The sequence below is a fragment of the Cottoperca gobio genome, chromosome 11, assembly GCF_900634415.1.
Source record: "Cottoperca gobio chromosome 11, fCotGob3.1, whole genome shotgun sequence".
NCBI classification, from domain to species: Eukaryota; Metazoa; Chordata; class Actinopteri; order Perciformes; family Bovichtidae; genus Cottoperca; species Cottoperca gobio.
In genome coordinates, this window is record NC_041365.1 from 2,511,930 (window position 1) to 2,526,655 (window position 14,726).

General features: G+C 42.7%; 2 protein-coding genes across 5 annotated transcripts in view; one reads left to right on the forward strand and one right to left on the reverse strand.

The window, feature by feature from the left end:
• Window positions 1–7,846, reverse strand: part of LOC115016106 (uncharacterized) — a 53,172-nt gene extending 45,326 nt beyond the window's left edge. For all 4 annotated transcript variants that reach the window (XR_003833063.1, XR_003833064.1, XM_029443774.1 and 1 more), the window contains exon 1: window positions 7,676–7,846. The gene's annotated coding sequence lies outside the window, so the exon portion shown is untranslated. The remainder of the gene's footprint in view (window positions 1–7,675) is intronic.
• The window catches only part of csmd2 (CUB and Sushi multiple domains 2), a 217,229-nt gene that overhangs the window by 771 nt on the left and 201,732 nt on the right, over window positions 1–14,726 (forward strand). The gene's annotated exons all lie outside the window — the stretch shown is intronic.

The window sequence follows — 14,726 nt, forward strand, 5'->3', positions numbered from 1 at the left end:
GTGTGTGTGTGTGTGTGTGGGGGGGGGGGGGGGAGAGAGAGAGAGAGAGAGAGAGAGAGAGAGAGTGAAGGGAGATGCTCTTATTTCGGACTGTTCCTTCTCAGTTTCCTCAGACCCCATACAATGTCCCACTTTCCCAAGTAACATCAGTGAAAACCATTTTGTGTGTAGTTCTCTCCCTATCTGTTTTTCTGTCTCTGTGTGTAGGCTACATATTGTGCGTGCGCGTGCGTGTGTGTGTGGCGTGTGTGTGTGTGTGTGTGTGTGTGGGGGGGGGGGGGGGGGGTAATTAACTGACTCTGGGTTTTCTGTCCTTGATTAATTGCAAATGGAAATCTTGCAACCAGACCTGGACATTCAACAGATTCTCATTACTATTCATTTACTTTCACGTGTTCGAAACATAATGTGTTTCAGGGAGGAGAGACTCAGTTACTGATCCGTGATTTCTTTCTTTCTTTCCATGGACATTTATAACCAAAAAGCCCTGTGGTGTTATTTAGAGCCCAGGCATTTCGGGGGAAGAGCCGCAATGATTTTTGCCATCCCAGAGCAGGTCCTTTGGCAAAGAAAGCCAGCCGTTTTATCACTGTCTTGGCTCCGCACCACAGAATTGGCACTATTTTTAGCAAAAGCCAAGAATACTGCCACGGCCACAATATGAATTTGACAGTGAGTCATGGCTCTGTGTTCGCCCACTCATACCTTTTGGTTGGACAGCACATAATCCACGAGTGAGTGGGAACTGGGCGCATTTTCAGCATAAGCAAAGCACAATGGGCCGCGTGGTCTCATGCTGCAAAAGTGTGTTTTGAGCTGGATCATTACTATTTTACAGAAACGTCATGCCTCATGTCTCCCACTAGTATCTCCCCCTTGTCACCCACTTTTGATCAAACTGCTGTTATCAACCACCCAGATGGTTTTTGGCGTAGGTTTATCACACATACAGCTCAGTGGCCAATGATACTGACAAATCTCTCTCGACTTTCATGTGGAATAAATCTCGTTGCGGGTATATTCGTAGGAGGCTTCTTGTTTTATTTGCGTCCGGGGAGCTTTTTATTGCCCACTCGCTTGCCGTTTGAGTCTACTCCTAGGGCCAGTAAAGCGACACTAACTTATTGCACATATTTACAAAGAACAGGAAAGGCCAGACTATCTATCTTATTCTCTGTAACAACGTCTACTTTAAACGGCGTCAATAAATATGCTTGAATACCACGCGGCGGCGATGAGGTGGTCTGGCGCGTCCCTCGGTGCAGCTGCAGCCACCAGCAATTGCCCCATCCTCCCATTGAGCGGCACCAGAGCCTCACGCTATGCTGAGAGGAGGAGTGCAGAGGGAAGAGGAGACCCGGGGATCGTGGCATTTCTCTCCCCACATACTTTATCAAACCAAAGCAAGCCTTACCAATTAATGACCAACAGTGGCCAACAGATACATGTGTCATGCTGCGCGTTGGCCAAATGATAAGGTTGTTCATTTCCAGGCTTTGTTTTATAATCACCACGTCTCAGATGTATAATAGTGCTTTAATGCTGTCTTCATTTGTCAACCAGTCTCACTTTAAACACGTTTCAGCCTAGCCTGTAACCTAAGTATCATTCCCTAGGGCCCCACAGACAAAGACAGAGAAATGTGAACGTTTTTTTTAACTGAGATATTGAACAGAGCAGCGCGCTGTCTCCATGGGATCCAAACCAACTGTCCCAGTGGACTTGTCGCTCAATAAACGGTAATCAACCTCTCTTCATTTAATCGTACAGAGGAGAGAATGTGAAGGCCGGGGGAGAGCAGAGGATGTAGGAGGCAGATTGAGGATGACGTGTCTTGCCTATCTGGTGCGTTATTCGGCTCTCTACGACAGCTCGACCGGTATTAGATCATCCCTCAGCGGTGCATGAGACAGTCGCTCAGCATGTCAATTTACACGCAAGATCACTCTTCGTTGTCCTCTCCTCTCAGCCACGCGCTCTCCTTTATACGAATGCACGGCGTTATGCTCATGATGCAACTTGCAGTAATGTTATGAGGACTGGAGGCCTCGATGCCCCTTTTCTTTTTATCTTTTTTTTACTTCATGACATTTGCTGGTATTCGCACAGTCATGAGGCTCCTCCTGAAGAAAGAGGGGGCGAAAGCGCGCGGGTGTTGGGGCGTGCATGCTCTTGTAGGCAATAACGCAGTGAGAAAAAGTAGTTCAAAAAATGTAAAACTCAAACTTGACTTTTTTTCATTTTAAAGACCTTCAGGCCCTTAAAAAAAGGCCAAAGACCTTTAACTAATATCATTTTAATTTACTTCCGAATAGAATGAGAGATGAGCGTAGCATAAGTTTCAATAGGCTTTCTCTTACACTTCCAGTAGCCTACAGGGATGGTCGTTGTGATATCGAAATATAATTATAAATCACTTAGTTGAGGGCTTTCAGTAACTATCGGAGATCACCACAAACTCACCACAGAGGGACAGGCAACAGCCTCAGCAGCAGCTGCTCCTTAGTGGAGGGTTAGCTGGCTCTATAAATTAGGATTTCTCTAATGTTTTCATGGCTTTGATCCCTCAATTAGACACAGACTTCAGACCCCTATTTGACAAATCATATCACAAGGTTTCTACTGTTGAGTTTGCACTGAATTTAGTAAGTGTTTTACATTTTAGTCATCGGGAGGGTGAAGTCCAGACAAAGAACAGTCACATTCATGCATTATCTCATTGACATAGAATTTAGAGCTAAAATATGAAGTCGACTGATAGAATTAATCCGTAACTATTTGGAAGAAGTCATTTTTAAAGCAAAAATGCAGAACACGACCTAGTTCACGCTTCTCAGATGTGAGATATTAGATATTAGATTAAATATCTTTGGACCGCTGGTTGGACTAAACAAGCAATGTGAAAATATCAACTAGTGCTTTAGGATATTTATTTATTTACAATCCTCATTTTTACTTGGGAACTGCTCAGGATCCTCACACATGTAGATCCCAAACCCCACATTGTATCAGGTTTTGGCATGGAGCCATACATTGTGTTGCATATTTGATAAATGCTGGCGAAGATATGTGGAAACTACATTTGGTACCAACCAATTCATTGGTTCAGTGGTCTTGTGAACACACTTCACAATCACAAGGATGAAAATGTTGTATTGACTCACTGTAAGTCAGCAAACACAGAGTCCTCACATATATTTGTGCACCTCACTTCCCTTTTGTTTCTCACATCTCTCCTACCTGTCTGCCTACTACTCTCAATCTCAAATCCTCCACTAGCTGCACGCTCTGCTGCGTCCCATCTCCCATCTGCTCTCCACATCTACCGTTGAGCAATAAAGGATGGAATGGGAGCTGAAAACCAGGCAACATTATATATTTACTCAAAACAGAGAAATGTCTGCAATGCAAATTCGATGCATTCAACTTGAGCATAGGAGAAAGAGTGTTGGAGTGTGAGGTGTCGAGAGTGTTGGTCAAGATAAAGATGGAAATCATAAAGAGGTGGCACAGGGAGGGATAAACAGCAAAACAGCAGAACCAAATCCACCGTGAGGGGAAATGAGAGGCAGAGAGGGGAGACGAGTGTTGGAGTCGAGGGGTGATAAACCTACACCAGCTGAGCGATAATCCGGGCCTTCTGTTTCTGTTCCTTTCGAGTGCTGGGTTTTCCTCTCTTTAGTAAATGATCTATTTGGAAGCCTCATTTTCTTATCAGGCATCAAGCAGACTCCTATTTCAACAACTAACAGCGTGTAAGTAAGCTTGTGGGCACGTGTGTGTGTGTGTGTGTGTGTGTGTGTGTTTGTGTGTGTGTGTGTGTGTGTGTGTGTGTGTGTGTGTGTGTGTGTGTGTGTGTGTGTGAGCTGCCACCCCCATTCACTTTAGGATGATTAGACTAAAGTGTTGACAAGCAGGTCATTAGCTCAAAAAGGGCCACTGAGAGGCGGGATGTGTGTGTGTGTGTGTGTGTGTGTGTGTGTGTGTGTGTGTGTGTGTGTGTGTGTGTGTGTGTGTGTGTGTGTCAATGCGTGCACATGAGCACGTACGCAGCCTTCATATGATGAAAATGATCAGTCCTCGTGAACACCCTTATTTCACCTACCTGCTGATGTGTCATCCTTCTCCTCTCTCTGTCTACCACTCGCTTCTTCTCCTTCTATCCTGTCCCCTTTCTTCCTCCATCCTCATCTCTGGTGATTCACACTGTCATCTGTCTCCAGATGGCCAGAGCTCTGTCACTGTGCTTTGTCACACTGATCACACAGTGACTCACACACACTCAGTCACAAATTCATGCAGACTTGCAGACTCCCACAAAAAAAAAAAAGGAATCCTAAATGCATTCATGAAGCCACACACACGCACACACACAAACTCACAACACAAACCGGACCATTACACCTCATGAATTCATATGCAGATGGGCATTTGCCGAATTTCTTGATTAAAGTGCCACTTAATGAGATGATGAGGATCATCCAATTCATTTTCAATACAATTCAATTGCTTCCTCTGCTATCTCATCTATTAAACTATCAAGTTTGATTGTATTGCCATTGTGAAATAGTTTCATTAAATATTTAAATATGACACATATGCATTCAAACTGAGACATTTATATATCTGGGGGCTCTGGTTGCAAAGTCAATAGTTTGAATTTGACACAAGCAAAGAAAACCCTGTTATAATATTTGTTTTGTTTAAATGTAACTTTCAGCTTGTCCTTGAGTAAATTGTAAATTGATAAATGTACATTTTGGCTGCTTTATTTATCCAGGGAATATAAAGCTATATAAATGTATCTCTATTCCTGCAGCGTAACATACTCCTGTTTCCTTTCTTGTTTGTAATATTAGCAGCTCAGCTCCATTAAAGACACTGGATGGTTGATGGAGGAGTTACGGCAAAGTGCCTTGCTGAAGGACATGTCGGTAATGACTCCTGCCCACAACTCCCAGTAGAAGACAGTAGAACAGCTTGGTTGTACCAGGCAGCTCCCAAATGTGTATATGTACCGTAACCACTGTGCTACAAGCCGAGACATGTCAGGAAGAGAACATACATGAAAAAAAATCAAATAAATAAATTTGATGAAAAAAAAATCCAGGGCTCATATTTCCCTGAGATATGTGTGGGAGAAAAGCTTTAGCAGAGAAGTCTCAATCTTGATTCAGATTCTCCTCTTCCCGGTATTATCAGACATAAGAATTTGCTCCGGCGACTTTAAATCCCCACGAAGTGAGAGACAGATGTGGATGCCATGTCTGTCTTGTATAGACACAAAGCTCAGACAGGGGTTTCTCTAGCCTCCTGATTTACACTGTTCTTATCAGATATCAGTGATCCCACAGATTGAAGATTAGATCCTGGGCGGCAGGTATCTTGTCTTTGTCCTTGTCTTTTTTCCTTGCCTGTACAGCTCCTCTCCCTCCTGAATGTATAGGAAATCTGTCAGTGATCTTTTTCTGGGAAAGAGGCAGTGTCATCATGTGGAGAGACGTAGTGATTGTGTGTGTTTGTCTTGTGTTTCTTTACTTGTAAGGGTCTATTTGGAGAATCTAAAGCAGATTTACTTGTACTTTAATTACGAGATTAACAACAGAGTTTTACAAAAATACAATAAATTCAAAAGTTGTGATCCAGATGTTAACATATTCACAAAAGCTGATGTTCTCTTTTATTAGAGTGAGTAGTGGCTATTGTGTCGTTGTTTCTTTAAAGGTTCTTAATATGGATTGCCACCACACAGCTTTCAATATGGCAACGTGCCGGCGGCTAGCAGCTAACGGCGCTAACAGCACCAGTGCTGACAGAGCCAACAGTGTTAACCTGAGGCGGGTTCGGAGGGTGGGCTGAATTATCAGCAGTAACCGCTATATGAGCACGGCACAGAGCAGCGGCCATTAGCTAGCCAGTGTGGCACACACACACACACACACACACACACACACACACACACACACACACACACACACACACACACACACACAGAGAGAGAGAGGGAGTGTAAATTCATTCTCTGCTCAGGTAGACATTACATCACTATATTTTAACATAGCAAATAGACCTAGACCTATATTAATGCTCTGAAAAAGAAAAAGAAAAAAAAATATATATATATACAACCTTTAAAATATTTGTTTGACATTTTGTGAAATATACTCATTTGCCTTTTTGCTAAGCGTTGTCTGTTGTGATCTACTATTAATGATATTCAGGAACAAAGAGACAAATATATATTGAACATTTTAGTCTGAATGTTTGTGCAAATTAGATGCCACCTTGTGCCTTAAATATATTATGAAAAAGGATTTTATGTTAAAGTGCTAGACGTGGTTGCCAATCTGACACTCTGCCAAACAAGTTTTTATCTTGACAAAAACAACAACATTGGCTTTAATTTTACACATTGACTGCCAATGCACCCAATCTACTGCTGTCAGCAGGGTGGAAATGCAATATGCAGAGATGTATTTCCCTTAAAATAAATTCTCATCCATTTGAGAGTGATGCATGCAGCCCATTAATTATGATTGTGGTCTACAGTTGACACTTTAGCCTTCCTGGGGTGCAGTTAGGCTCTGAGTTGAAATGCTAAAGTCGAAGTTGAAGTGAGGCTGATTGATCAGCTACTGCTCATCCATCTCCCGGTGATAGATGGAATAGTCCTGCTGGGACGGTCATGACCTGACCTTTGGATCATCGCTTCCTCACTGCTCAGAGGGGATCTAATGTTCATGATTACCCACTCAACACATCAACATGGTTGACCAGGATGATCTCATACATTTAACACATCCATAATTGCAATAATCCACCTTCTGGTGATGCTATTGATCTGTTAGAGTCCAGAAAGTGTCATTTTCACCGATTTCTGGTGTAATTTAAGTGCAAATACTCAGCAGGATGTAACTAACGTTGGCTGTTCAGCTTAGGTTCAGTTTAACGTAACTCAGAGAGCCTGGCTGTCACATGTGGGCAGAATGAAAATGAGGTGATAATTGACCTTCAGTGTTTCACACATCTGCTTCCCATAAGTACTAGGGAGAATGGAAGTGAAAAGTGATTGATTTGAAGTGTGTGTGTGTTTGTGCACATATAGATGTACTGTGTGCGCATGTCGGTGTGTGTCTGCGCGAGATTAGGGGGAACTAAAGAAATAACGGATAATAGAGATTGGTCTTCATACGTGTTTTCCTGTTTTCTTGTTGTCATGGGAACAACTTCCAGCTTCTGTGACAGGAGCAGCGAATTCCACTTTCTTTACACTCAATAAATATATGTATTAATGTTTCCAGGACACAGATTGACTTCATAGGACCCGCAGAGCCTCCTTACCATCATGCACAATCACGGCGCACAGCCAAAAGGCACCACTCACATTCAGCAGCACTCCATGAGATCTACCAGCAACACCTTTTACCCACTGAAAACTGGATAAAGAGTGTGATAAACTTGATTTGAAAAAAAGAGCTACGGATGAAAGTGGCGAAATTAAAACCTAGCAACAACCAACTTAAAGCACAAATGACACACAAGAAGGTTATTTTAAGAACATTGAAAGCAATGAGCCTTGTGACATATCCACCTACTCAATGTGGCTTAGCACATAGCAGAACAAAAGATATAAAAACATAACACAGCTTAAAATCATCCAATATTTCACACGTACCTCGTAGTGGCTTGTCTGCCTACCCGAGTCTCGCCATGCGGCTCATAGGGAGAGTGTTTCCAGGTGAGGGAAGGAAGGTTTTAGTACTAGGCAGTAGGCCTGCATTTAAATGCCATAGCTTTATCACAAATCCAAACATAAAAACACACTGAGAACCACACATGTCCGTTCCTCCCGACATCAAGCCTCACTGTGTTTTGTGTGGGAGGCCCATTTGTATCAGTGCTGAATAAACTCCCCCACAAAGGCAGGGGTCTGTCTGCAAGGGAAGAACATTCACCGAAGCATGCCTTTGACTCTGAATGGGCTATTTCTTATTGATCAGCTTGGTCAAGCCTTAGTGCGTGGGTTGCCGGGGAGCTGTGTTGTTCACAGCAACTCGAATGTACCACAGTTCTATTTGAATGTATTGATAAGAAGAGGCGGTATTGAGGGAAATAACACGATGAAGAATACACAAACAGAAGCATCTTTGTTGATTTAGAGTTTGAACCGGGTAAAATGCTTGTTTAGTTTTGGGGATGGGCTAAACATGTGTGAAAGTGTGTGGGTGGCCTTTTTTTTTTTTAGGGTGGGAGGCTGTGTTGCAGTTCGTTTTGGCTGGCATGATGGTACTGCTGGTTAAATATGACCCAGCTGGAAGGAGCTGCCTGACTCTCCGCTTTTCTTCCTCGCTGTCTGAGAGAACACATACTCCATTGTGCCTCTTTTGCCAGCCCTGATAACGGTCAGGAATGTGTGCATGCACTCATGCAAGTGTGTATTTCTGCATGTATGCCTGTTCTACGTGTTATCCTTTGGGCTGTTTACTTTCTTAACCCACATATTTCACCCTCCAGCGAAGTTGCTGTGATGTGTTTGTGTGTGGGACGGCATGTGGTAAAGTCACAATGAGTAGGATTTTATTCAAAAGCAATGTACAGACAGAAATAACCCCTCTTAATTATCACTTATGACCCTCTAGAAGTGTGTGGTGGTGTCCGTATCTGCAGAGATCTTTGCTCTGTTAGGGTACGCTTCTGGGCGTCAACCTCTATAAGAATGTAGCGACCCGGTACCAGATCGTAAGTATGCTTTCAAGAGGAAGCTACAAAGATAGCGGACACAGCACTAACAAAAGCATAAATATAGAGCGGCGAAACGGCAAACAGACAAAGATAGCTCAAAACCAAGCGTGAATCTGGGGTTCGCTTTTATCGCTGGCGAGCACTGCAACTCTTGTTGAGCCAGGGAGGAGGGGCACACTTTGAGTGTTTTGTTTACAAACCGCAACCTTCAAATCCTGCACATTGTGCCTTTAAGTATGTGTTGCAATAACAGTCAATAGACCCATGAAAGAAATGCCAGAGCTTGAGATGTGGCAAATACATTCACACATGTGTTTGCTTGAGTGCCCCATTCATGCAGCAAGAGGTCAGTCAAAGCTTCGATTGTGCACCATTATTGAAATGCAAGCTCCACTTTTCTGCCCTTTTAAGGAAACAGCATTTACCATTCAGCCCAGTGGGCTAAGTGGAAGCAAGCCTATCGCAAGTGCCTTCCACTGCATTTGGCTTGTCTGTAATGGCAGACTGTGTCGTCTTGGTCCGGTCATTAGCCTAATGTATGGAGGCGAGCGGGATCGCTGAGCTCATCCATTTCCATTTTAATGGCGGCCATCTAGAGGTTAATTCGGATATGATGCGGTCAAGGCGTGCATATGCGCTGACACGTCAAGAGACAAATAGTAGTGCTGAGAGGATCTATGGGGCGGAAGGGATTATCTTCCCACCAGGGAGGCAGTTACTGGTACACACACACACACACACACACACACACACACACAAACAAAACATTTGGGGGTTCGAAGTGTACTCGTAGGGTAGGGTATACTGCACTGTATGTGATAGTTGATAGCTTTGTTACTCAACAAACCCTTGTTTGGTTGAATATTCAGTGTTAGTCCGATGGGATGCTCATGCTCTATGGATATAGACCCCGATGGACCACATGTGTGGAGGCTTTATGGTTTCTCTAGAGAATAAGGAAAGAGCTGAAGAGCTATGTCGTAGACACATTGTGCCATGCCAAGACTTGTTGGGATTCTGGAGGCCCTTTCTCAAACCTTCAACAACGAGTTTCATTCTCTTCAGCTGTATTCATTATGCACAACATAAGACGTAAGGCACTTCTATTATTGACTGCAAGAACAGGATGGTCTCAGCATCTTTGTCTTTTGTTTAAAGGCAAACTTGAATCATAGATGAGGAGACCAGACAGAGGCGGAGAGGGATAAAGAAAGAGAAAGAATATAGATAGGAGTCCAGAAAGCAGATTTGCAGTTTTGCATTGCAAGTATTGTTTGCGTCTTTATGGTATTATATGAATGTGATGTTGGGATTATGTTTGCAATTGAAACTTCCTCCCATTGAGAGGCACTGTAGCCAGTGTAATTGCGTCTCAGCGGACTAGTTACATGGTGATATTATTTGTCATTTAGCAGACACTCTTATCCAGAGTGACAGTGAAGCAACTACAGGGACGGTCCTATAGAGATTACACACACATATGTGCAGACAACTCATACTTACGCAGACATGTGTGTCTCACTTTACACTTACATAAACAAAATACATACACACAAACAAACACACTGCTGAAACCTCCAATTAAACCTCTAGGATTCGCTAACAGCACAGATTAAGCGCTGTCTTGCTGTGAATGTCACACTGGTTTTGTGTGACCTCAGCACAGAAAGGCAACGAGATGCAGAAGAATAGTTAATATATCACTCCCCCCTATATCTCTCCAATTGGTTGTTGCTCTTCCTCTCGTTGACCTTCTGACATATTCCTTCTTGCGCCTTTTCATTTTTCCCTATCATTGCCTGTCTGCTGCTATTTTATACTCCCCCTAGTTTGTCCCTCAATTCACCTTTGCCTCTCTTATTCCTCACGTCACGTCTTTCAAATCTATTTTCTCTATATGTCCATACATTCAGTCGGTCGGTGAGTCTACTTTGAGTCCGTCTGCCCCCGTCCGCGTCATTCCTATCGCTCTCCTTTGGTCTCTCCCTGTCTCCTTCCTCCACTATGAGAGGTTGCTGCCCCGCCGGAGTACAGCACATTGACCATCGATTCATCAAAGTGTCACAGCGCAGCGCCGCAGCTCTGTGTGCTCGCTACTAAACAATTGCCCTGGCAAAGCAAACAATAGCTCCCACACACACACACACACGCACACACACACACAGGGATAATCTGGTGTGCTGCCCCAGCAAGGTCATACCTCTCCTTATACACCCATTTGGCGTTGTGCACACCAGAGATGGTTAGTGTCAAGCGGAAGCTGCCAGTGGCACAGTGGGCTCAGCAGTGGACAACATAGCTGTTGAACATCCACAGACATCAAGCATAGTTAACATTCCAGTACAAGCCAATGAAAATAATTTCCATTGCTGAGGGATAAAATACACTATCCACAAGAGCAAGTTATCAATTTTCCTAAATGCTGAACCAGCGTATTTGCTTTACTACCCCATATTTATAATGGTTCATCTGAACAACTTGAGAAAACATGAGCTTATACTTTGCCCGTGGACTACTGGGCTAAAACAGCACGGCCAGCAGTCTCTTTATGGGGTCTTTATGGTGTGTCAGTGGGGTCAGCTGCAGGATGGGCTCTTCCCTCTAGATTTACACTGGGGGGCTTCACTTTGGGTCACCAGCTCCCAGCAGCTAATTTCATAATGCACCCTGGGTGAGGCTTAAATAATTTAACCGAGCCCCAAGTGAAGGATCTACTTAATCAAAGGCTCTGGGTTTTTAAAGAACAGACAGAGTAGACTCGGTTCACCTCAACTGCACTTGTATCTTATGGTAAGGAACTACTGTTCAAGGAGAATATGTATCAGTACGACTACACAGTGCAGCAAAAAAACGCCTGGCAAACATCTCCAACATTACTGCATAATGTGAAAATCCAACTAGTAAATAGGCCCTTCATTTCGCACAAAAGTGCATTCTCGAGTGAACTTTGATGTGTCTGTTTTTGTGTCCAATTCAATTCTTGCATCTATTTTTCAGCATGGATAAAAAACATTTCTGGCTGCAGTCAAAACAGCAAGCTCTCTAAAAGCCCTCTCTTCGTCTTTTATCCCAGATTGTGTGCGTCATTATCGATTTAAGAGTCGGTCACTTGGCACAGATGCTCACACTTCAAAATGGCATTCGCTAGAGTTCTGGCAGACTCACTAGACTTATTCTCTGTCATGATTTTTTCCCTTAATTGTGCCCATAAAACATGGAGCCTGCTTTCCTGCCTGGATGATCACCTGTCATTTATCAGTAGGTACAGCGTCTTCTGTCCCCTAACAAACCATGCACTCTGCTGATATGAAAGGCTCTTATTCAGTAGCACAACGTCCTCTTCTGGTGTCCTTTTTGTAGTTTCATTTTAAATGTTAAATACTGAGGACACACTAAACATGTTGATATCTAATGTAATGTGAATGATTTGTCTCTTTAGCCTCAGGAGCCACTGAATTCTTTCTTTCTTCTAGCATTTCGAATTGATCCTAAAACTGATTAATAACAATTCAGCTGCCATAAAATCCTTGCTATAGTTGTGTAATTAATCCGAGCCCACACACTCATTGCCTATGTACTAAAGGTTAACAGGTCACTGTAACTCCTATCAAGTTTTGCCATCAGGCCGCTGTATCAGCCATTGATTGGCATTTGTCTGAGGCCATAATGAAGGAGATGATGGGGAGATTATTGAGCTGGCTGTAGATTTGAAAATTAGGTAGGAGAGGTGGATGTGGAGGTCTTACCTGGATATTAGTATTGACCTGATGGTAATTGGGCGGGTGGATGCTCTCTTGCTGGGCCTATTTAATGAAAAATCCGATGGAAATAGCTCTCGCTTTGATCCTTTTTGTTCTTCTCTCTTGTTACTGCTTAAAGATGAGGACTGAGAGAAGACTTGAGGAAGAGAAAAGGGAATTCGCACTGTGATGCTCAGTTATTTTCAGCCCCCTATACAGTATATAGGTCATACTTAGTTAGCCTACTGTTAATCCAATTTTACACTATTTTATTCATGTCTTCCCGACAAATTCATCTCCACAGCAAAACGAAGAGCTGAACTCTCAATGCAGCATTACTCACCTAACTAAAGTGTATGAAAGTGGCCAGGGTTCAAGTGCACAGACATCAGCATCTTTTGGATGACTTCATGCGCATATGAAGTGCCGAAAAGTGACGGCCCCTGTCTGTTTTTTTTGATATGGCAGGCCCTGGGGAGTCAACAGTGGCATGATGGATATATTGTGACTCGAGATGCTATTATCATCCCGCTGCTTCTGATGCCATCCAGACAGTCTGGATCTTTACCTCCTGACACTATCTCCCCTTCTCCCCCTCCCCCAAAAAGCTGTGCTGCCTGGAACAAAATATTGGTTTTGTTTGCTTGTGTGTGTGTGTATGTGTGTGTGTGTGTGTGTGTGTGTGTGTGTGTGTGTGTGTGTGTGTGTGTGTGTGTGTGTGTGTGTGTGTGTGTGTGTGTGTGTGTCAGCGAGTGTTTTTCCAGCAGCATTTCAGAATTCATAAACACCCTGATGTGGCACGTAGCCCCTTAAATCTTAAAAAATAAAGCTAAACAAATGTATCGTTCGCTCTTCTTGCTAACCAGGGATTATCCTTATCCATGCATGTTTTTCTTTCATTTATTCTCTTTTCCGCTTACTTAACAAACATTGTTTTATTTATTTTGGTTTCGAGTAAGACTGAGAGGGATTGTATTGTTTTCACGCGTGGTGCCTTGTTATCTGTAAATCCCTGCTGGGGTTTCAGACATGATGCACTTCTCAGAGGGGACATTTGGACATAGTTTTAGCTTTGGGATTGTTTTACACATTAGAGACTGCATACAAAGCCACACAGAGTCTGTATGTTTCACAAGCATTCAATAAGGGATGCACATTCCCCCTGGAGGAACTTAACAAAGCAGCCTTCACTTTTACATGTTTTGAAGCCGCAGAGTGTTTACTCGAGATTCTTGTTTTTAATGCCCTCAGGTAGCGCAGCTTATTTGAATGCATTGATTTATTCCAGAAATGTACACACTTATGAGTATGGATATAAATGAACAAAAACCAAAATCATATCTATTGTGAGTGTTGCATTGTTTGCGTTATTTAATAATGTGGGTTATGCAGATAACAGATGTCCTCCAATTATACTCTCCTAATTACATTTTAATAAGGCTGCAGTACGATTCAGTTTTGAAGCAAACAAAGGGACAATATATATCATATTTTACAAATAGCATCTATTCTTGCATGATATTCTAATTTACTCCTCGATAAGCATTATGCATTTATTAAAGTTATGTTGGTGTGACCATAACTTATGTTAGGGTTCTTCTGCAAAGGATAATTCATTTGGTACATGTTGTTGTCTTAGCTCAAAAGCATATAAACACATATGGTTACTTACGCTGTGTGATTGTCCAACGTATTCACATTTTATTCTCGTGTCAGACTGTTCACATTCAGCCGCCTGGAAGACACAAATGAACTTCAACATGAACCTTTTATGATGGGAGGAGATAACAATCACCACCTAAATATGTCAAATGAGTATGTTATGATCTACAAGGCGATAGACATTAATTAGTAGATCAACACTAAAAACACACACTGACTACTAGCTACACAACATATAAGTGCATTCACACATTAGTCCACATTAGCGATTAATTACAACTAAATCTCTAACATTGATTAAAGTCTCGTCTGCGCTCAGATCAGTCCAAGACGAGTCTTTTAGCTTGGGGATTCAAAACACACACACTCATAGCTCACACTCCACACATCCACCGCGAGCTTAGAACCGATAGATGGCAACACACACAATTCAAATGTAAGATTGAAGGCCATTTGAGTGGCTGCCTACAAGCAACGCAAGATGATTAGAATTAATGTAAAACTCCAGTGTGTATGTGTGTATCTGTGTATCTGTGTGTGTGTTTCCTATCCTGTCCTCTCATCTTCTCCTCTCCAACTATG